The sequence below is a fragment of the Venturia canescens genome, chromosome 8, assembly GCF_019457755.1.
Source record: "Venturia canescens isolate UGA chromosome 8, ASM1945775v1, whole genome shotgun sequence".
NCBI classification, from domain to species: domain Eukaryota; kingdom Metazoa; phylum Arthropoda; class Insecta; order Hymenoptera; family Ichneumonidae; genus Venturia; species Venturia canescens.
Genome location: NC_057428.1, coordinates 14,587,496 through 14,608,804, shown reverse-complemented (window position 1 = coordinate 14,608,804; position 21,309 = coordinate 14,587,496). Strand labels below are relative to the sequence as shown.

Genomic DNA, 21,309 nt, shown 5'->3' with positions numbered 1-21,309 from the left:
TCAGCGCTCCGCAATTGCGCACTCGTTTTTATAAGTGGGCCAAAGTACTGCTCACGCATTGGAAATTTCGTCGTCCTCGCATTAGCCACTAAAAGACACTTTTCGTTGCCTTCGCAAAACGCTGTAACGGCGCGGATGCATCTTCCATCATCCGATTCCCCGTTGAACGCGTTACCATCGATTTTTTCGCATTTTATACTCTCCGTTACGGTACATATTATTCCCTAATGCACTAAAACTTGTTTACGATAGCGCCCCTAAGTCTTAAATGGATTATCGATCGATCTCTATTCACGGCTGTTTCGATTAGGAGCGGAATTACACCGCGATACCGAAATAATTTTTAACATTTCGTCAAGCGACTAGGCCTGACGAATTTTTCGAAGAAATTTAATTTTTAAGGCTTTGCTTGTGCGAGCTGCGGGTCTAAACAGCGCCCGGAACGATGGAGATTCATTGTTTTATTGAAATTCAAACGAAGACGCAGTCCCTCGAGTCTCTGTGTCACTCATTTTGTTGACTTTGTCCATCAATCAAAACGCTGTGCGAGCATAAGCGTTTCTCTCATTTTCTTTATTTACAAACACCCATCAAACTTATACCCCTCCGCATGGCCTCCCCTTAATCGCGGCTTTAATACTAATTCAATTATTAACGATGTTCTAACGTCGCTGCCGGAAGCCAAGACTCCGCATGATCGAGCAAGCTTAGGGCTAGCTTTCGATGTCAAATCAAATGGTATACGCCCTCGCCTCTCGTAATCGAGTATCCGTGCTATGTAGGGCCTGTGATATTCGTAGCGGAGCTCAATAATCGGCCTATTAAGGATGTTATAAGAGAATAAAGGAAGCCCGATCGAGCGTGGCCATTAAAACTTTGACTAAACACTCGTTTCTACGAGCTTTTTAACGACGACGCCAATTTATGGACTCTCATTTCAAAGAACGGGCTCGCAAGTCCGAGCTTTGTAACGACTGCTTATTTTCACATTCGAGATGAAAAAGCATGATTTTGGGGAGCCGAGGGAAACAAAAAACGGAAAACTTTGATCAACTGTGGAATTAGCTTGATGGAAAATCGCTTTGAACGCTCTTCACAGACACGATGAGTTGCCACATCACTTTGATCCTCAGAGACTAGCAATCGCCTCGCTGCACGCCCCCGGGGGTGAACGAGAAAAGAGCGTTATTTACTGCATTCGAAAGATTGGCAGATCGCACATGAATTTTTCAACGATTCATTATCAGCCGTTTCTCGTTGAGGACCGTAAAATGAGAAACGCCGTTGGCTGAGTCCAGGTCCGCTCAGTCGCAAAATGCTTAATTTCATCGACAATTGACGAAGAACATTCCGCTGTCGGTATTTTTATCGAGATCCCCTGTCCTGGGTTCCGCAAACAAAGTAACGCAAAAAAATGTTGTCGTAAGACGAGATCCGAAGCCCCGAAGTACGTTTTTATGATTCATAAATTTTCGTTGTTTTTTCATTGAATGACCGGATGATGGTTCAGAGTTGAGTATGGCGCTGTTGTAGCCTCTCGAACCGAAGGACGATCAAGGGGACGAAATTCGGAAGCGTATTTTCGTAGAACAAGGTACTCGGTCGCCTCTTTTTCGACGACGATCCATCGAGCAGATGTTACGGAATGATTCATTGGCTGATTCGCCCCGAGGCACAGAGTACTGTGCAAAGGCTCTTAACCAGCTCAACTAATAAGTTCAATCACCACCGGCTGAGCGCCCGCGGATTGGCCGCTCTCGCGTCTAATTAATATCTCTTGAACGGTTAATGAAAAAGAATAGCGCACAAGGACTTTCCACTCCGGTGCATGCTCGGGACCCGAAAATCCTCTTCGACGTCAGCACGACTTTTGGAAGATCCGTACGATTATTATGCATATATACGTAGCTCCACGTAACATCCATACAGCAAATATAAAGTACCCTTCTGTGGTCGTTCTAATTTCGTCGATGCGCTCTCTGAGGCAACGCCGAAATCGATCGGACCGAGGTTATATACGTGTCCTCTATCACCTTTCTCTCTCGCTCTCTCCCTCTTCCTCTCGCCGTTCTTACTTGCCGCCGTATCTTTTCTTCCAGCGCAGCCACCCACCGAGATCCAGACATTCAGACCGTGAGAAAACTTTTTTCTATACGCCGCACGCTGCGAAAATTCAATCGTGGAACATCGGATTCAATCGTATCATAAAGCGAGAAGGATCGATGGTGTATCAACTCGGGAGACCGAGAATATAAAGTGCTCCAAATTGACATTAGAATTAAGGTTTCTATGGTGCAAAGCTCTTATTCTCGTCAGGCTTTCTACCTTTTACTTGCTGGATGAATGGCTCGGCGATTTCGATTGATCGGACGAAAGTAGGCTCGGGCTTGTTCCGCTCTTTCATTATAATCGACGGAGGTTAAACTACTCAGGATTTTCGATGAGGCGCAGAAACCGGCTCGGAACTCGGACCCATAAATGCGACGGACTGCCCGAGGCTCCTTTTAACCCACTCTTTAAAAACTCGTGATACATCACAATAATCGATACAGAGTTTGTCAAATAATGCAAAAGTTTGGGGAACCATTATCACGGTCCAAAGTAAATAACGCGCTGCGCTACATCAAAAATTGCCACCGAGCGAATTTTGATTAAAAACATAGTAAATAATGAAATGATTTGACGAGAATTTGGGAGATAACATAGCAACTGTTTCTCTGCGCTATACGAAAAATTGCACAGTTTCGTATTTTTAATCGCACTGAATTTTGCTTAATAACATAGCAAAATTAATGCGCCCACCAAATATATGAGGCGCTGCGAGTATAAACATGAAAATTAACTAGTGGCACGTATAGTAAAATTTCAAGCAATCGCTTCGTTCACGAGAGGACTTTGTCGAGTAAATCTTTGTCTAAAAGAAAATTCACTTCTTTCCGGACGGTGCGACTCAACAACGATACAAAAATTTTCGACATTTCACCAATTTCTCCAGTTCAATTAACCAATTTTAAAAATTTCACCGAAGGCACGAGTGGCATTCAGATATCGATAGATCGTTCGATGTAAGAATGTCACGGACCTAAATTTTGCCTGTCCTACACAGTAAAATTTGAGAGAACTGCTCTCGGCCTCAAAATTACTATGTACTTTGGTGAAATGTAATAAAATGGCGATACAGAGCAGCGCTGCTACATAACGTAGCAAATATTTCTATGTAACTATGCCAATTATTCATATAAAAGTCTCTCCGTGATCGTGCGCCAATATATCGAAGGCTCTTTAAAATAGAAAAGAAATAAAGAGTTAGCTCGCGCGGCGTCGCGGAGGAGGCGACTCACATAATTGCAGTATCGGGTCGATGCTACCTGCTGCTTCTCTTTCAACACCAGCCATTCATACGAGCCAGCCACACTCATGTAAACATGGGAGCACCAGAGGCTACACATTGACGAATAAATAGATTCTCGTGCGATGCAGATAAGATACTCAATGTACACAGCGTGTCAACTCCTTCGCGATGACGTGTGACTGCCTGACGAACGACGCTATCGTAACTAATTATCTCGAAAACACCTGAACGAGAGAGAGAGAGAGAGAGAGAGAGAGAAAGGGACGAAGATAAAGTGAGAGCGAGCTGATGCGAGGATGTTAAAAAACTTGACGGCTCGACAGTTGGCCATGAAAACAGCGAAGATCTCGTTGGAGGTTCGCGTAGCGAGATATGCGATCGGTTATCAGCAGCTCGCCAGTTTTTTTCTTCCCGCAAGATGCCCGCCTCCCACCGTTTTTCCGTCGGGCCACTCGAGCAGGACTCATGGTTTAGTCTCGAAAAGTAGCTCTCGAGTTACACGACCTTTGAGCCACTTCGGATGCTTATCATCTTCGGTACAAGCCCCGAAGGTCCACGAACCTCCGCACAAATCTCCAGTCAACCCCCTCCCGGGTCCTGGATTCACCGTTCCCGAGGAATTTACGACGATCTCGCTCAACGATTATCTCCGTGGAACGGAACAATCACCCTCGACGGGGACTCTTCCCGATTTTTATCCTCACTCCTCCAAGTAAACTCCACCAACTGCGATTATCTTTTTTCCTCGGCGAATACGCAATCGTACAAGTTTCCTGGGATATTCTCCCGTTGCTACTTTTTCGACTTTGCCATTATCGTTCTCTTTATCTCTGCTTCATTTTACCATTGCTATCTACCTCCGGGAATTACCTTCGGATCGTCCCTCTTCCTACATTTTTCGCTATTAAGATTAATTTCACGGTCTTCCAACTTTCTTCGACATTCGTTGACTCGCAGACCGGCTCCCGGAACTTCTTCGTAGTCAGAATTTATGCAAAGTTCTCGTGCGAAATGTCGACGGGTCGCATTTCAATCGGGAAAATCCTCTGATAGCCCGGAAAGGGGAGACACTTTATCGCAGTCCTCGTTGATCGGCACTGTGAATTCAAAAGTAAATGAATTTTGAGTAATTAATGACTGCGAGTGCTGCGAGTCGATCAAACTCCTCAAACGGCTCTTTGCGACTCGTAGCTCGCTATGAAATTCCATTTATTCGACTTGCCTCCTGGACCACCGTTTGACCGAGTAGCGTTTCCGGCTGGATTCAAATTTTCCATCCCTTCCAAGGATTACCCAAAGTGCACCGAATCGTCGCCATTTTCCATCGGGATTACGTTCTCATACTTCGATGCACCGATAATCCATCGGCTCTAAATTGGCGCGTGTTTCCTCGACGAGATATCCGGCTGCTAGTGCCGAGGCTCTGGCAGATCGAGTATAACTGAGCCTAAATTCGTTGAATTTGTCATCGATGAAATACGAGAATCCCTCATTTCCTGGCGATGCGTACATGCAACCACTGCTTCGTACACGTGCTCATGAGATTTGCGATGCGCCAGAGGAGCTTTGGCTGCTGGCGCAATCCAAACTGATTCAATGTCCAAACTGAGCATCTTTTTACCCATCGACGTCCATAGGAGTTCTGATCGTTACCGGGGCTCAACAAATTGCAAATATTCGGAAATTTCTTCATACACGGAGAGAAAAGAATGAGAGAAAAAATTTTCAAGGTTTTTACCAAAAATATTGTCATTTCCAAGTCAATTCTGAATGAAAATTTTTAAACTGCCTATTTTGCTGTGACAAAGGTTTAAACTGTGCTATTTTTTCCTAACATTGTTCACCAAGGAAACGTTGTAAAATTTATGTTGACTGGATGATGAACTGTCAAGTAGAATTATCATGCCGTTTTGCTATACTTAGTACTGTTTTCACAATTGAAATTTACTGTTGAACATAGTCAAATTTGAGGAGCTCGAACACAAGCATCGATCATACGCCAAAGTGTTTAGAAATATATGTAAGTTTGACACCGACTCAAACTTAGTCCCCCACTCGCGCACACCACGGTTGTGGTATGTACGCGACGAGAGACACAGCTCATGAGCGAGAGCCGAGAGAGTCGCTCATAAACCGTCATACGGTATAAAGATACCGTCAATTGTATTTATTCAGGTGCGATACCAAAAGAACGTTAAACTAGAGTGTAAGATTAGTTAAGGAACATTTAATTGTAACTCTGTGTGAATTTTAAATTACAGTTATTGACTGCAACTGCATTTGTCGGGATTTCTTCACCTTTCCCAAGTTCAATAATAAGCCTTTATGGTAAATAACAGAATTTCATTCGCGATTGTACGATAACATACATGCGTACCGATGTATTTATTTTGACATCACTCATCAATTTTCATCGAGTCGTTTCACAAAAAATTACTATGTATTTTCGTAAGAATTAATAAACATTACCGATATAGAACCCTACTTCTATGGCACCATGGTAGTTTTTAGTGAAATTTTCTCTCTCCGTGTAAGAGATCAAAATCGTTTCTAGAAGTAGGGAGGAAACTACCAAAGAATTCTCACACCTGCCCGGCGACAGATGTTGAAAGATTAGCTCGGATCGAACGACCCCGGAGGCCTGAGCTGATTTGCAACGAGTTTCAACATTTGTAAAAAAGGTTATTCCGTCTGAAAATGGGTGTTCGGCTCACGAGAAGCAAAAGTTCGTGCCTCGAGCATCGTATCTCCAGAAGATTTGAGCATCTTAATCCAAGCTCGCCTATTGAATTTCGCTGTCACGCCTACGGCGAACCGGCTTCACGAAGGACGTCACAAGTAACAGAGAAGTTAGTGTAAATTCGACCCATGTGGTAAATTTCGGCTCTCGTGTGTCTGCTTACCGAGTTAACATGCTGCGAATAACTCCCACGACAATATTACGCAAGCCTGGACTTTATGCCCCCAGCCACCGGGCTTTGGGGTTGGTCAAAGCTAATTTTTAATTAATTCTTGCTGGAAGAAACTCCGCACTCGGTTTATCATCCCACTGGCTCAGGCTTTTTCGAGGTGAAAAGGTTTTAGGAGCTTCTATCACTTACCAAGTCAAATATCGGGCCGAAAGTGTTTAGTTTTCTTTGGTTTTTTTTTTATCGTTGTGCCCAATAGACTCCAAAGATCTCGGTGCTTGTTGTGATGAAAATTTTGGCATTGACAAAATTTGAAAGGACATGAAAAGGGTTTCGATATTTCGAATTATTTAGAGTAATTTTGCGGAGCGATTGAGTTTTCCTTTATTTTCTTTCTTCGCTTTTATAACTGGCGAAATCTTCGAATCGAAGGTGCTTTTTTTAGTCTCAATTTTTTAACGATTCAGAGGGGAGTGTGACTGCAACGTGTACGAATTTATCCTCCGGTGAGTCCGAGATCCGACGTGACTCGATGGCAATTTTTTGTCTTCGTCTACTGGATGAAGAAGCATATTTGCTTAGGTGCGCAGAAAGAAAAAATATATTATTCCTGGGCGAGCGGACTCGGAGCGTTAAGAAACTGAGCGACGAAGCAATTCCGAAGGCTTGGGAAAGGCGCTTCCTGCCCAAGATTTTCGGAACATGCTTTTTTTCACCCCAGAGAATTGTCAAACGTGTGTCGTTATCCGCGCCAGAAGGAGGAAAAGTTTCTTCGATCTGCGTGATGGCGTGCGTAAATCGGAAAAGAAGGAGAAACGGAGCGCGAGGAGCTGCAGGGGATGAGGAGGGCGAATAAAATGTAAAAATACAGCGCGAGCAGGCAACTTTCAAAGAATTTCAAAATTGCTTCGACCTTCTTTCGCTCCGCCGTACTCTCCTATTCCGTTTCCTTATTGCACGTCGTGTGACGTCACCCCTCTCCCATGAGACGATTAAGGAAAAGGTTTGACGAGAAAAAGGTTTCCTCCGAGTCGGCGATCATGTGCGTTGCCTCCATATTGACGTCACACTAAATCGACCGATTTTTCATCAGGCTTGTAAGCGAGCGGACGTTTATTCTCCACCGAGCACCGCCGCGAGAGGCGATCGGGTGATTTTAATCTCGCCATTTCACTCGTCAAACTTCCCTGATGAAAAAACAATCTCCATCAACTCTCATCGACTGTTTTTTTCCAACGAAAAGTTGAGGAACCAGTTTCGTTGGAGGAAAAACCAGACGAAAATGTACGTTCCGAGCACTAAACTAAAATGAGCACGAAAAACGAAGTTTTTCCACGTGAGAAACTCTCATCGCCCACCAGTCGAGGAGTCACACAAGCGATTGCACAAAGAAAGCACCAGACACAAAGGAGAAACGACGCTGAAAGATGAGATGAAATGAAAATAAAAGAAAGAAATAAAAGAGATAAGAAGAAACAGTGTTAACACCGAAGTTAGGTACACGGATTATTCTCAGCCTTTCGAAATACAAGAGAGAGGTTAAGTCGTCGACGCTACCACGAAAACTTTGTTGTAGCTGAGCTCTCCTCGATGGAGGAAAGCTTTTTACAAAACCAAAGGATACTTTCCGTGCCCGAGACCACCGCGCCACTTCCGTCACTCATTTTCTCCCCTTTCACGTTGTTTCCTTTGAGCAAACCGAGCGCCTTGATCCACTGGAGAAACTTTAATTTTTCCCCTTAAGAAAATAACTTTGATGAAAAGGAGAAAATTACGGGCGCACGATCGAGGTTAATTCGGCTGAAAAATTTGAAAATTCGCTCGAGTTTGGTTTTATGAAAAATTATCAGTTTTCCAAAGTGCTCCGCAGGAACGAGAAACTCGAAACAAGCAAATTTGAGGACACTTATCGAGTGGTTGAAATTACGCGAAAATCCCCATGGAATTTTCTGATTTTGAGGAAAATCGGGCCAAGCAGGGCAGATTTACTGCCTCGCTTACGCTCCAAATTCGGAGCTCCGACTCGTTCAAGGCAGTCTCGAGATACGATTGTTTGAATTTCACAAGGTCGAGACACACACACACACACACGCGCGCGGCCGGGCACGGAAGCGTCGTAACGTTTGTTCAAAACGTGATTTTTCGTCTGTTTTAAGCGATTCGAGCAAGCGTTTTTTAACAGCAAACAAAAATTCCACGGAAAGTGCAGTTGAACAATTAAATATTCTTCGTCGATTGGACCGAGCAGTTTAGAAGTCAACAGAGCGCCGACGTTTGAAAAACTACTGGGAATGGCAAAAATAAATTGAAAAGAAAGACTTTCACAGCGATAAATGGAAAATTGTACGGAGGCGAACTGCACGAAATTAGCAAAATAAAGCCCTCGCGCGCTCCGCTCGTGGAAACACAAAGTGAACAAACGAAACGTTCAGTTGAGTTTACATTTCAATATTTCAACGATTTACAAAAGAGAATCGTCAATGTGCGGAGCTCCTCGGAGCCGGCAACGTTCGCTCTACTTTGCGAAACTAACTTATGTCCCTTCAGTTTCTCTCATCGTCGACGCGCAACGCCGACCAGAATAATTAATGTCAACCATTTTGGAGTGGCACGTTTCATCAATTTCAATGAGCCTCGCCACCTCCATTTTTTCATTCGTTTCCCTCCCTCAATCTTTTTCATCTGCGAATTATAAATTTGCACACGCCGGGCGGTTTAGATCGAGGAGAATTCCGTCAACGAAGTACGCGATTACGGGCCCCGGAGCGCTCTCGACTCTTGGACGTGAGAATAAAAAACTTTAACAGGCACTTGAGCAGGGGCCTGAGAAAAGCGCCGAATTAGGCGTTTTTCAGGCTCGCTGTGCTCTCGAGCACCGAGAAAATCATCAGAATCTGTGCAGAATCTTTCCCGCGAGTACACTCGCAGTTAAAACCTATCATCGACTTTGAGAAAAGTCTGAAATGGGTCAATCGCGTCGAACGTGTCGAAGGGAACAAAAAATCTCGAAAAGAACGTTTGCATTTTGTGAAAATTCTCGCGTCCCTCGAGCTCAGATTCTAACGAGTTTTCCATTATCTACCTCAAAATGTTCACCATTGTCCGAGCCCACAAAAAAAACGAGCAAAATTCGTGACATGTGCGAATTCAGCATGAAATTCACTCGTAGGATGTCCTCGATATATTATTAGTCCGCAGTTTTATCGATCCATTTAGTAGGATGAGTGGCTCCGTTGACTGGAAGAATACGGAATACTCTCGACAAGAGGTTGTGAGGGAAGGGGGAGGGGAGGAGCGAGGCAGTTCCTTTCCTCGGTGAGAGCAGCCCAGCGAGCTGCTTCGAGTTCAACTCCTACCGAAGCTAATTCTTCAATTAAGCCGCTTCCTTCGTCGAAGCCCGCGCTCATGAAGAGCAATAATTGCGAGTGCAAGCTTCGCTTGGAACTTGATTTCTGGAATATTAGTGACTTGCCATATCCCGGATCGAGCCCGGCGAGCGAGCTCGAGGAACTTTGTTTACTTCGAAAGATTATCGACGCTGACATTCACAATGGGCGTTTCGGCGTACGAAAGCGTGTTTCCTCATTCACAGCGTTGTTATCGTACTTGCGAGAGCGAAGATGCTGGCAGCGTTGAAGAAACTTTCAGTCTCAGCAGTGCGTCATTGCGCTACTTTCTTACGAGATAATGAAAAGAAACCCGTAGCAGTTTGCTCGTTATCGCGCGCCAACGCACTGATTTCCCGGGCAGAAAATCCCCTCGACATGCCCACGTGGCAGCAAACTTTAATTCAGCGTTGCTCACGGCTGCTCCAAATGACGCTGAACCACAGAGCGTCCTTGAATCGAAGGGAGGACCTCACCGGACCCGGTCAGAAGGCCATGCGGTCACCAAGTTCTCCGCAGAGCTATAACGCGCGCTTCGGCGGTGAATCGAATTAAATTAGCGTGGTCACGCCTCGCCTCCTGTCAAATCATCGATATGGATTAATCAGCGTCATAGAGGAACCGTACCAGGGAGCACCCAAAGCAAGGCTTGACTTTGATAAACTCGCTAATTACCGCGTGGACATGCGACTATTGATTACGTACGAGCATGAATTCGCCCCGCTGGGTTTTATTGGAAAAACGAGAAAATAGGTAAAATTACGGGAATCCGGGACGAGTCGTGTGCGTGCGTAGGGGGATAAACTCGTCGCTGAAACGCGCTCGCGTCGCTCCGACCGCGCGCGTGTTTGTATCTCCTGACAAATGGATTTTACAAGATAATCCCTGAATCCGGAAGAAAATAGTGAGGAAACTTGCTGTGTCCGCACGGAACAAAACTCGCCCAGTGTACAGCGGAGACAGGCGCGTTATCCGAACGGTTTTCATCCACAAAAGCAATTTTTTCATGAGAGAATTCTCTGCGCTGGTTGGGCGAGATGTAACTGGTTTATTCCACGCAAACCTAAAAGTGCAAGGTCGCGAGCGGCGGAGCTGGGCTGCTTGACCGGACACCGCGCGGTGATTCCTCGACCACTCGCTCCGCAACGTGTAACGAGACTCGTTCGCTCAAAGAACTTGTGCACGTCGCATCGCATACACATTCCCAAGTCTAGGGTTTCGTGCTCTCAATTTGCGATCCGTCACGCGCGCGCGCGCGCTTTCATCCTTTTCGATGCTTATTTTTAGAAGTTTACGGAATCGCGCTCCGTAGGCGGGCTTTTGAAGAGGATTGGCGCCTTCGGGGACGCTAATTTCGAGTGCTTTTTCCAAAAATTGGATTCTTCGAACCTTCGGTAGAACGAATCGTGACTGAACTTTGACCCAGAACCATTAGCACGTCGGCCAGGGGCTGCCATGTTGCGTAGAAGAAAATGCCGAATAACGCACGAATTTTATTCACACAACGCAGAGGCACGCAAAGTTGCCTGAGTCTCGTGAAGGGCAGGGAAGTAACGACCGCGCACGAGCTGAAAAAAAAGGTGGCGAGTTAAGGTCAAAGCGTTACATTGACCCGCGCGATGAAAAGTCGATACGATCGCTCTTTAAAGCTCGAGGCCCAAGATCCCAGGATTTTGCGAGCTTTTCAAAACTTCATACATCCGCGAACAGCGAACGCGATCGTTTCAAAATACACTCGTAAATCTTCCCCGCTTCTTTTCTCAGGCAGTGTACAAACCCCCGACTCCCTGCTTCAGAACGACAAACACGCGCATTATTCTTCTCGAGATTTATGAGGAGCTTGAAAAGCTTCCTTCTAATCCTTCAACATTCAGACAAACACTCATCTAGATACATCAGCCGAGACTGTTTGCATACGAAGGAAAAACGACCATCGAACAGCTTCGCGATGATTCTCTCACTGTTAAGGAAGATCACGAGATTCAAAAAAGCAACTGAATTTTTTTGCTCTCTTCGTTATCAAAGAAACGATTAAAATTTATTCTCACAATTATTCAAATTATTTCTAACTTATTTATTGAGATTGATCAATTTCCACCGTTTGTGTCCTTATTACTCGTTAACCTCAAACAAGTGTTTTTCTTTCCCCATTCTCAAGTAATGTTCACCGATAACAAGCAGGCTTCCTCGAGACATCGTTGACATCTAAAAACATTATATTTTCTTATTATCGTTTTCGGCTCTCTAAAGTTGGGAGGATCCTATTTAATTAAATCGCACAGGGAGTGCACTTGCCATAAGAGTCTGTGCATATAACCCTTCAAAAAATGTGATTTTTGTCAATTGTTTTCTCAGCAACTACACAGTAGATTCTGCAATAATTATTTTTATTACATTCGTGTGATCTTCCGTGACTCAACAAGATCGAAAATATTGAAAGTCATATTTCCATCGCTCCGGGGGGAAAAGCATCGAGAAGAGTATGAAAAGGTCCATCTGCGCGGCGTCAATTTTCCACGAACCCTGGAAAACCGACTCCAGGTCGTCTGAGCGAACCCCGTTGGTCCGGTTATCGTCGCAAGTTCGATCGGTGACTCGCGGCCACTCGATCAAAATCAGAGCCAAGTTCACGAGGATTGTTCAGCGAAAATATTCGGCCGCGCACGCTCCCGCGGTGGAGTGGCTAATTTTGTGGATCCGACGAGAAAGTCTGATCGCGAGTAGGTGGATCGGAGTCAGGGATCGCTGTCAGAGTCGTCAATACTTGATGGGTTAGTCTCAGGAAAAGTCAACCCGGCGATAAATTCGAGCCTAGCATAGATGCGGAGGCAGATGGGCGTCCACGTTTATGGGTCTGAACGTATCGAGTAGAAGGTCGTAGCCGAGATGCAGATGGAGACGTTAAATGTGGCTGGTTACGCCCGCTCGTTTGTCAGAAGCCGGCACGCGGGCGCGCGCGCCGAGTTTTATCGCGTCGGTGTGGGCTTGACAGGTAGCACGACTCGCTGTTTCGTTTTATCGCTGTAGCTCTGGCTTGACGTTAAAGGAGCGTCCCGGTGACGTCATCGGACCCACTCAGCCGATGGACGGGAGGCACCCGAGCGATAAACGTATTTATTAAATGTGCTAAGAGAGAGGAGGATGTGCGGAGGGTGGCGAGGGTGAGCAGCGTGCAGGTGAAGAGCTTCGCACTCTCGATTCCGCTATACATCGATGCACGAAGGTAGCGAGGAGTGTGTTGTTTTTATTATCGAGTAGCGTAAAAGCCTCTTGCACGCCCCGACCCATCCAACACAATAAAATATGCGAGGATCCTCGCATCCTCTTTTTATTTAAATTGATAAATAATTCTCCGGTAGGTGGTGCGTTCGCGCCTCGCGAGGCGAAATGATATTCCATTACGGAGGCGAGCACGGATGTTTATTCATAACACGATCAAGACGAAAGAGCTTCCTACACGTGCTTCCCGCTCGCGATAAATTAACGTTGCAAGTGCGTGAATATCGAGTTACGTTTTTTAGAGCTTCACTTGTTGCGGCACCAGCACCAGCACCAAACGAATTAACCTTTTTTCGAGCTCAAACATCTCTTGTAGGGAGTTTGAGAGCTTCGGCCTCCAGGCAGTCTTGTTTCGACCCTCCGCTCCGCGGCTCAGCATCGACGAATATCCAATCTAGCACACGATTTCATAACGAGATTGTAAAATTCGTACCTCGAAAATACGCAGCTTGAGCTTTTAACCGGAGATAATAATTCGGAGTGATTCTTTATTCAAGCCTCGCTCTCGTACTCGTTCATCCTCCATCGTGTTTATCTTGCGTATTTTCAAAACAATCTCTTCGTTTCGCCCCTGTAAAAATGATGCAATTAAGAGTAGGGTGATAAATAAAACTGTCACAGAAAGCCACGAGTTTCTCTAATTTTCTGTGTTTATTCGCGAAACTGAGCGAATACGCACACGAGACGAGTCACGCCCGCTCTCGCTTCGGCCCTCTCCTTTTCCTCTTTTTATCCCATCCCTCTTATTCTGTTATATAACTCACCGAGTTCTCGTCTTATAAAATATGTATAACTCTCTGTATTCTCTCGTGCTGCAGCCCTGCATAAACGCGCGGCGTGTGCTGCTTTTCCATGGTTTTTCCCTCTGAACCGAGAAAGTGCACTTCGAGGCAAAATTATGTGTCGGAGTATTAACGCGTGTGCTTCGTACCCGAACAAATTTACAATGCTTTCGCGCGACACCACGCTCCGGATACAAATTGTCTTGATGATTTAACCTCGCTTTGGTTTTCCCCATTAAAAGTAAACTTACCATTAGAATTCTCCAATTTTTTTACTACGATTTCCAGAGATTCAATGAAACGAGGAATATTTAAAGAAAATCTTGTTTTATTGAAATCCAGCGAAAAACTAGTCGCTGCTAAACCCGAAAGGGAAAAGAGTTTCGCACTTTTCGCAAGTCTGTCAACTCGCCAAGCGATTTTCCGACAGGGAGAGCTTCGATTCTAATGTAAATTACGCTAAACTCGAGTCACCTGCGCTCATCGGATCGAAACAACTTCGCAGTTCGTCCCGTTTAGACTTTTTATCACGAATGCGCTCTCACCCAAATCTCCCAAAAAAATGGCTCAACATCTTCGGAGCCAAAAAGAACTGTCAAAGTCCCCGAAATCCCGGGGGCGCTCGAATAAAATAAAAAGCCTAAATTCGAGGAAAATTCGATGCTCGGAGGTAAGCAACTGTCTCGATCGAACGACAAGTAATGAATCGAGTAATTTTCGATCGAGAACGCCGACGGTCGGGCTCCGTAATTGCTGTTAGTTTCTTGGTCCGACAAGAGAGCCGGGCGACCGGCGTCAGGTCGCCTGTCTTTATTTAGTTATCGAAACGTCCAGAGACCCAGTTAGCAAAGTTATCGAAACTCCGGTTCGACGCGTCGGTGTGAGTGGAGCCGAGAGATTCGTAGAGCGAGACCTCGGTGTGTGCGTGGCCTCGGAGTCGGTCGTGTTCGCTGGCTCATGTGCTCGCTACACTAGTAAATTCAGTGCTGCTCTGCTGTTTTGTTACACCGCGCGCCGGCAAGAGCAAAGTAGTGCATAAATAGAACGGGACGCGGAGAGAGCGTCGCGACGTAGCCGGCGGGGCCACCCGATGCTGAGTAGTGGTAACAGCTGTGCGGGGCAGACGAGAGGGACACGAGAACGCTGCGGATGAGACAGTGGCAAATATCGGACACATCGTTCTTCAGCAGCCTCGTCGAATGCGCCTGTGGCCGCGGATCCTCGCTTGATCCTCGATCCACATTCTCCTCTGACATAACTCCATTCGGTTGCGTCAACTACGACATTATTTTTTCTACTGCTTTTTATCGGGGTGAATTTATATTCACGTTTAAATAAAGCTGCTGGCCATTCCGGAAGACAAATGATCTCGTATCTCGTCGATGGCGCGAGCATTGCTCCCATTTATCTGTGCCTAACCATCTTAACGCCCACCTCAATTTCTCCGTGTTCGAGATCGCCTATTTTTGTGCAAGAACTTCATTATTTTGGCTTCCCTCAATCCCCACGAGTTTTCAAGCAACGAAATTGAGAAAGTTCGTCCGGTAGTGGAATTAACAAAGAAATTTCGATTGAAAAATTTGGATGGGGTAATGAATAATAAAAAAATGTCCTGTTAATTATTTTTGAGGCACGAGGATACTTTGTTCGAGAGAAAATAATTAAAACGGATTCTTCAAATTAACACAGTTCCCCACGGGTCTCAGGGGTTTTCTAGTCTTCATGAAATTTGCACGTATTGACAAATTATGCTTGCAGAAACTTTCACAAGTGATAAAAAAATATCTGAAGAATGTTTACAGCTTCGTAAAATCCATTCAATGCTTATAAAGTTCGCGATTAATGATTTTTCTCTCGAAATATGGTGACCGTTGGAAGGTTAACCCATATGTTAGTTTCGCAATGGCAACGTTGCAACCGCGCGCTTTTCCAAATCGGAGACTACGTTTTCCGATGCACGCAACTGACACTAGGGACCTGCAATAAAATATGAAGAACGGATGAGAAAGTATTGATGTAATTGATAAAAACTTGTTTTTTTAGACATCTCTGCCGTGTTTTAATTATGCCAAACGTTTGAAAACGGATTATGACATGGACGCGCGTTAAAAATTCTGCGAATAGCAGCTGCGTGTGTAGACAGTACGGGTTGCAAATTTGCGGCTGACAAATGCGTTATCAATATTTTCACTCAGATTTTTTCCTCCGGTTTATCTTCCGTTGAGCTGCGAGATTCCAAGTGACGAAGTTCCATGGCTCCGCGCTTATCATGCCCGAGTATATTTCGATGTTCGCAATAATAAAAAGCTCATAGACACTCCCTTATTTTCATCCCCATTGGCACATTCACGTCTCCGTCATGAATCTGGCTTACGGTGGATCTCGGGCCCGGTCCAATGGGGCGAGAGGACGCGCTGAGATGGGAATAAAATCTCGTGCTTCGCACTCGCGAATCACGAATTTATCTGACTCATATTCAGCCCCGACGTGAGCCAGGAGAACTCTTTTCCCTTTTCGGCCCTTCCTTTTGCTGGCAATCGCGCGCGCACGAGTGGTACCAAAAAGGCGGAAAAAGATTACGAACGCGGCTGGGGGAATGTGGAATTTTTCGCTACTAAATTGTGCCGGAAAATGAAATGAGCTTCCACGTATGTCGTCCCGCGGTCGTACCGAGCGGTACTTTCGATCGCTCGAAACCTCGCGAAGCCTTTGTCTCCGAGGCACCCTGCGATCTTCGGGAAGCGCAAAAGACCCTTGGAAAATCGACGACGGAGACGTGCTCGTACGAACCTAGGCGGGAATCCGAGCACGGGGGCTCAGGGGTCGGGTTGCCTGTCGATTACGCGGTCGATAATGTGACAAGAGCAGAGAAGGGAATTAATTCCGAGTGTAGTGTCCAACCTGCGAGGCTCCGGGAGGACAGCAAACGAGAAACAGAGACAGAATTTCATCCGGTGAGACAATTGAGATTGGCGAAACTATGCCGACGTAGTGCGCCGGGCCATTTCTCTCCCGTCCATAATACGAAATTCTAATAGGTGGCCCGATATATCGTGGGTGCATTTAGAACGACAGTGACAAGAGACACTGACAACGAAGTGAGACGGATGTTGGTGCCGAGGGTTAGCTGTGGCTCTATATTCACGAAATACCTATAAACTGAATCCCATCGACAACATCCTTGATATAATATTTCCTTCTATAGGCGTCTACTTATCGCGGATTGGAATTAAGCCACCAAAGGGAAAACACTCTCGATCTTGATGTCTGTGACGAGTCGCGTGGGTTCCCCGATTCACAGCGAGTCACTCTAATATTTGTTATCCTTAATATATCCGATGGGGTTTTCAATCAGGGATTTGCGGTTCGATTAAACCTTTGTGTTCGCAGTGTTGAGAAGGTCGGACAATTAGCAAGGCGGAGTTGGATCTGGAAAACTCACGAGCAGTTTGCGACGACGAGCGTCTTGGAGCGGAACGCTTCATGGTCATTTCATTCCGGGGAAAAGGAATGCGATTAGCAAAAATTTGATGTCGATCGAACGCGATTTTTTTGAGGACTTCAAAGTCGAGTAAGGAAGATTTCTAAAATTAAGGGGCAACCAACGAAGGGAAGGGAAGCATGGTTTTTTCTAGTTCCGAGCGCGAACGAGCTTCAATTCCGATAACGATTTATCGAGCTCCACGAAATAGAAGCTCTTCGGACACGCTGTGGGCGGATACATCGATATTCAAAGTGATCAGCGAGTCGGGATAATCGAGGAGAGAGCCATTAATCAATTCGAAATAGCCCGAATGGGAGGACGAGCAACCGAAGAATCGGTTGTTCGGATCTCCGAATACGTTGTTGTAATTCTTCGAAATATTTATTCTCTCCGGGCGCGTGGGCGGTCGAAAAGAGCGTGTTTCAATGGAAACCTCGTTCGAGTTCATTCTTATTTATATTTATTTCAGTATGCCAGCGTATTTGCCACCGCTATCGCCTTCCTCAGCTCGCATTCAGCTTCTTCAATGGCCGAAGCAACAAAACGCCGCTCACGTGCGCGGCGCCGCTCCGTGTGTTCGAGAATGTATCATTTTTTCAGTCGACGAATCGATCGATCGCGGACAAAGAAAAGCGAGGAGTCGGACGCTGCTCGGGATCGATTTGCCTGCTAAAATACTTTAGCGCAAGTGAATCCGGGACGAAAAACGACGATGAGAATTTCTTTCATCGCCTGCACACCCCGCGCGTCTCGGAATCGCATATTTCAGGCGCCAACTTATCGCTGCATTCACCTCCCCGATTCGTCCCTCCGCGCTGAATATTTTTCGGACAGTTATTCACGTTGGTTACGGAACCGGCTAAAGGCATCTTCAGGCGTTTGCGAATGGTGTGAGGCAGTATTTCCCGGGCGTGGAAAATCAATAGCGTCAAAACCTCGTTCACTCGGGCCTCCTGCTACTCGCTCTACATCCACAATTACAATCCCGTACATGCCCATTGTTTCATTCGCTTTATCACAGTGAAAATTCCTTTCATTACTGTACTCTCTTCTTCCACACTCTTTTTATAGCTGATGACTAAACTCGTTACAGAATATCCACTCGACGCTATCGTACAACGGCCCCAAATCCGCTCTTCATATACTTTCGTCGCGCTCGTTCTTTTCTCTCTCGAGTAACTCCAATCAAACAGTGACCGCGTTTGCACTCGACTAGGCCAATTCGAATGGGAAAGAAAAATTAGACATCGAGTGATTTGACGCGATACTCGACGGAAGACCGAACGAAGAGGCGAATCCTCCGAAATCGAGGGAACCTGTTTTTACCCAGAAGCTCTCTGGCCCGACGCACGGGACTTGGAGTCCCGGGGCTCGGTTCCGCAACCCTTCAGAAAGCGCAGCCGCTCTCGTGAGCCCGCTCCTGCGGAATTTCCATGCCGCCGCATCGCTTCTAAAGATTTTCCAAAATTGCACGTTCAATACTAATTAGCCGAAAGTGTCCTCGGGGATATAGTTCCGGGGCAGATAAAAGAGCTGAAAACCCACTCTCGGTTGGGCGATGACTAAAAAGTGTCACGAAAACGAGATCGCACTCGAGTAATTGAAGCATCAGAGTGCGGAGAGAGCTCGTTGAAAATTGAACTCGCTCGCGAGCTCCGTGTCGGGCGCTAGAGGCCGGAATATAAATAATGTATCGACGCCGCGGTAAGATTGCACGTCCTTCGGAATATAAATATTCAATAAATTCATATTTAAAGGTGCTATTTATAGTGGAATTTTCAGAGTGCGCGAGCAAGAGCGAAGCTTGTCAATGAACAGTTGGAAGCCGAACAGAGCGAGAACCGCGCGGCCTCAGGGGTCCTCGTCGCCGTTTCGTCCGGGCGCAGGGGCGAGCGAGAGCTCAAAATATCCGACGATATGAGATGATTACGAGCCGGTGGAGCCGAGAAGGGTAGTTTTGCTCTCGGTGGATATAAAACACATGAAAAATCGCGTGTGAGTGGGATTCGTGCGCGGCGATCGATAGCTTACCCGCGGAGACGAGAGAGAGAGAGAGAGAGAGTCCCGCGCGAGCAGAGCAGAGGGATGAAGCGGAGATATACGCAAGAGACGACAGCAGCGGGGACGAGGATGCGGGCGAGCGAAGCGCGGAGTCAACGTCGAGAGTGCTCGTGACGACCGCTTTAATTATTTCTCGCACGCGCTCATCTCATTCCATGCACAGAGAGCACTGACATTCGTGTGTGTAGACGCGAGCTTAAGGCGATCTCGCAGTGACATTTCCATACCAACGAAAGCTCCGCCGGGCATGCTCGTGCTAACGAGTCCGCATTACACGAGCTCTCGCATCCTTCCAGCATCAGTGAAAACCGCCTTATTTCATTGTCTGTACTTGCACCAATTAAACGCGAGCATTCTTCCTCTCGGGATGTTCGATCAAACTCCTCCTCGATTTTAGTTTTAGTACTCGCCCGGCACATCGATTTCGGATGGAATATTTATGCCGAGGGTGCGTCCACGCTCGGCGCTCCATTCTCGTGTTATTTGCGGAAAGAAAGCTCCCGAGCAACGAATCTCGGATGAGGGGACCCGGCCGAAATGTGTGCCGGAATAATTGGTTTCCAGATCCCTGGGATCGCCCGGTAAATGCGAGATGGGAAGTAGAAACGCGGATTTATAAGGCAGGCCTGGTCTGCGGGCCAGAGTATAGCGTGAACGGCTCGATGCTGCTCGAACCGCGTGAAAAGCGAGCGCATCATCAGGCGGCTCCGTTCTCTCTCGCGTGTTTCAATATTATGAGCATTCGTTTGCCAATATCGGACGAACAAACACCTGGCAATATTTGACCAATACACGGGGAAGTTTATCAAGTGGGGAAGCCTCTGGTAAATCGAGTCGCGGGGCGTCGAGACTATTTCCGAGAAAACTCATTGTACGAGTGCCCCAATTGTGTGTTTGGCAAATATTGAAGTTCGAACTCGCTGTTAAAACAATCGAGGAACACCGTTGTTTTAATATCCCTCGACTGTCGCGGAAAAATAGCCGCTGGAAAGAACCGCCGCGAGCCCCCGAGAAGCGAGCTGGCCAACCGAGGAGCTTCCCCGGCGAAGCATCCACCCGCGGCTGAGATTACATAATTCGAGAAAATTCACGCTGAGACAGCACGCTGCGAATCGGCAATGTAAAAAATAAGCGAAATACTAGGCTGCTCGCCTTTTCGAAGCCAACGACGACGCTGGACCGGACACGAGAGAAGCTTCTAGTGGCGGAGCTCTCCGGCGTTAACGCCACTGGGTATCCCTTCAAGCGCACACAAGAGGGAAAGAGAAGCGGCTCGAAGGAGCGAGGAGGGTGCAAGAGGGCGAGAGAAAGAGATACCACACCCTTTGTGCTAAAATTAGAAATGACGATAGAGTGTATTCACTCCGTTGGCTTCGCGAGGCTGCTGCTGCTGCTGCTTCTACCTGTACACTTTTTTCCACGAGCGTATGACCACACAACCTGTGCTATATTCACTCCCGGCATGTGCGAAGAAACGATCATACCGAGAGGAGAAAGAAAGAGAGAAAATCTTGCGCGTTATACGGAGCTAAATGTGCTGATGCTGTGAGCTGGGAGGAAAACCTTTTGCACAAATCAACAACGTTGCACGATCGACTTTTCCATCAGTCGAGAGCGCTCTCGCGTGTGTATACTCAATTTCGATATTATTTCACTCCGGCTTACTACGAATTTTCGTGAAAACGAGCTGGAGGTAGCTCGCTGCTTAAATTCGAGCTTCCCCGTGGCTCCGAAGGCTCTTCTGATCTTGGAACACTCCCGGCAACTCTTCGCCGGGCATGGTAACCCCCCGGGGAAACTCGCCCGTGGAAAATCGCCGGAAAACTCAAACGAACCGCTTGCCTGGCCTCGTGCGCTTTCCACTCCGGTCGCGTCCATTCCAATTTCCATACGGACTCGGAGATCGATTCGAATCGAAAAATAACGTTGTTCTCCGATGAGTTTTTAGCATTTCAGTAAATAATAGCTGCGAGCTCCCTTGGAACGGAGCGGCGACATCGAAACGACCTATAAAATCCATACTCCATTGTCAAACAGGATCGCTCGATAGACAACG

At 46.5% G+C, this 21,309-nt stretch overlaps 1 long non-coding RNA gene across 1 annotated transcript; it reads left to right on the top strand.

Moving 5' to 3' along the window:
• The first annotated feature begins 18,464 nt into the window (after positions 1-18,464).
• LOC122415005 (uncharacterized) lies at positions 18,465-20,905 on the top strand. The gene is made up of 2 exons (XR_006261845.1): positions 18,465-18,896; positions 18,963-20,905. It is a non-coding gene; the product is annotated as an uncharacterized lncRNA (long non-coding RNA).
• Positions 20,906-21,309: the final 404 nt, after the last annotated feature.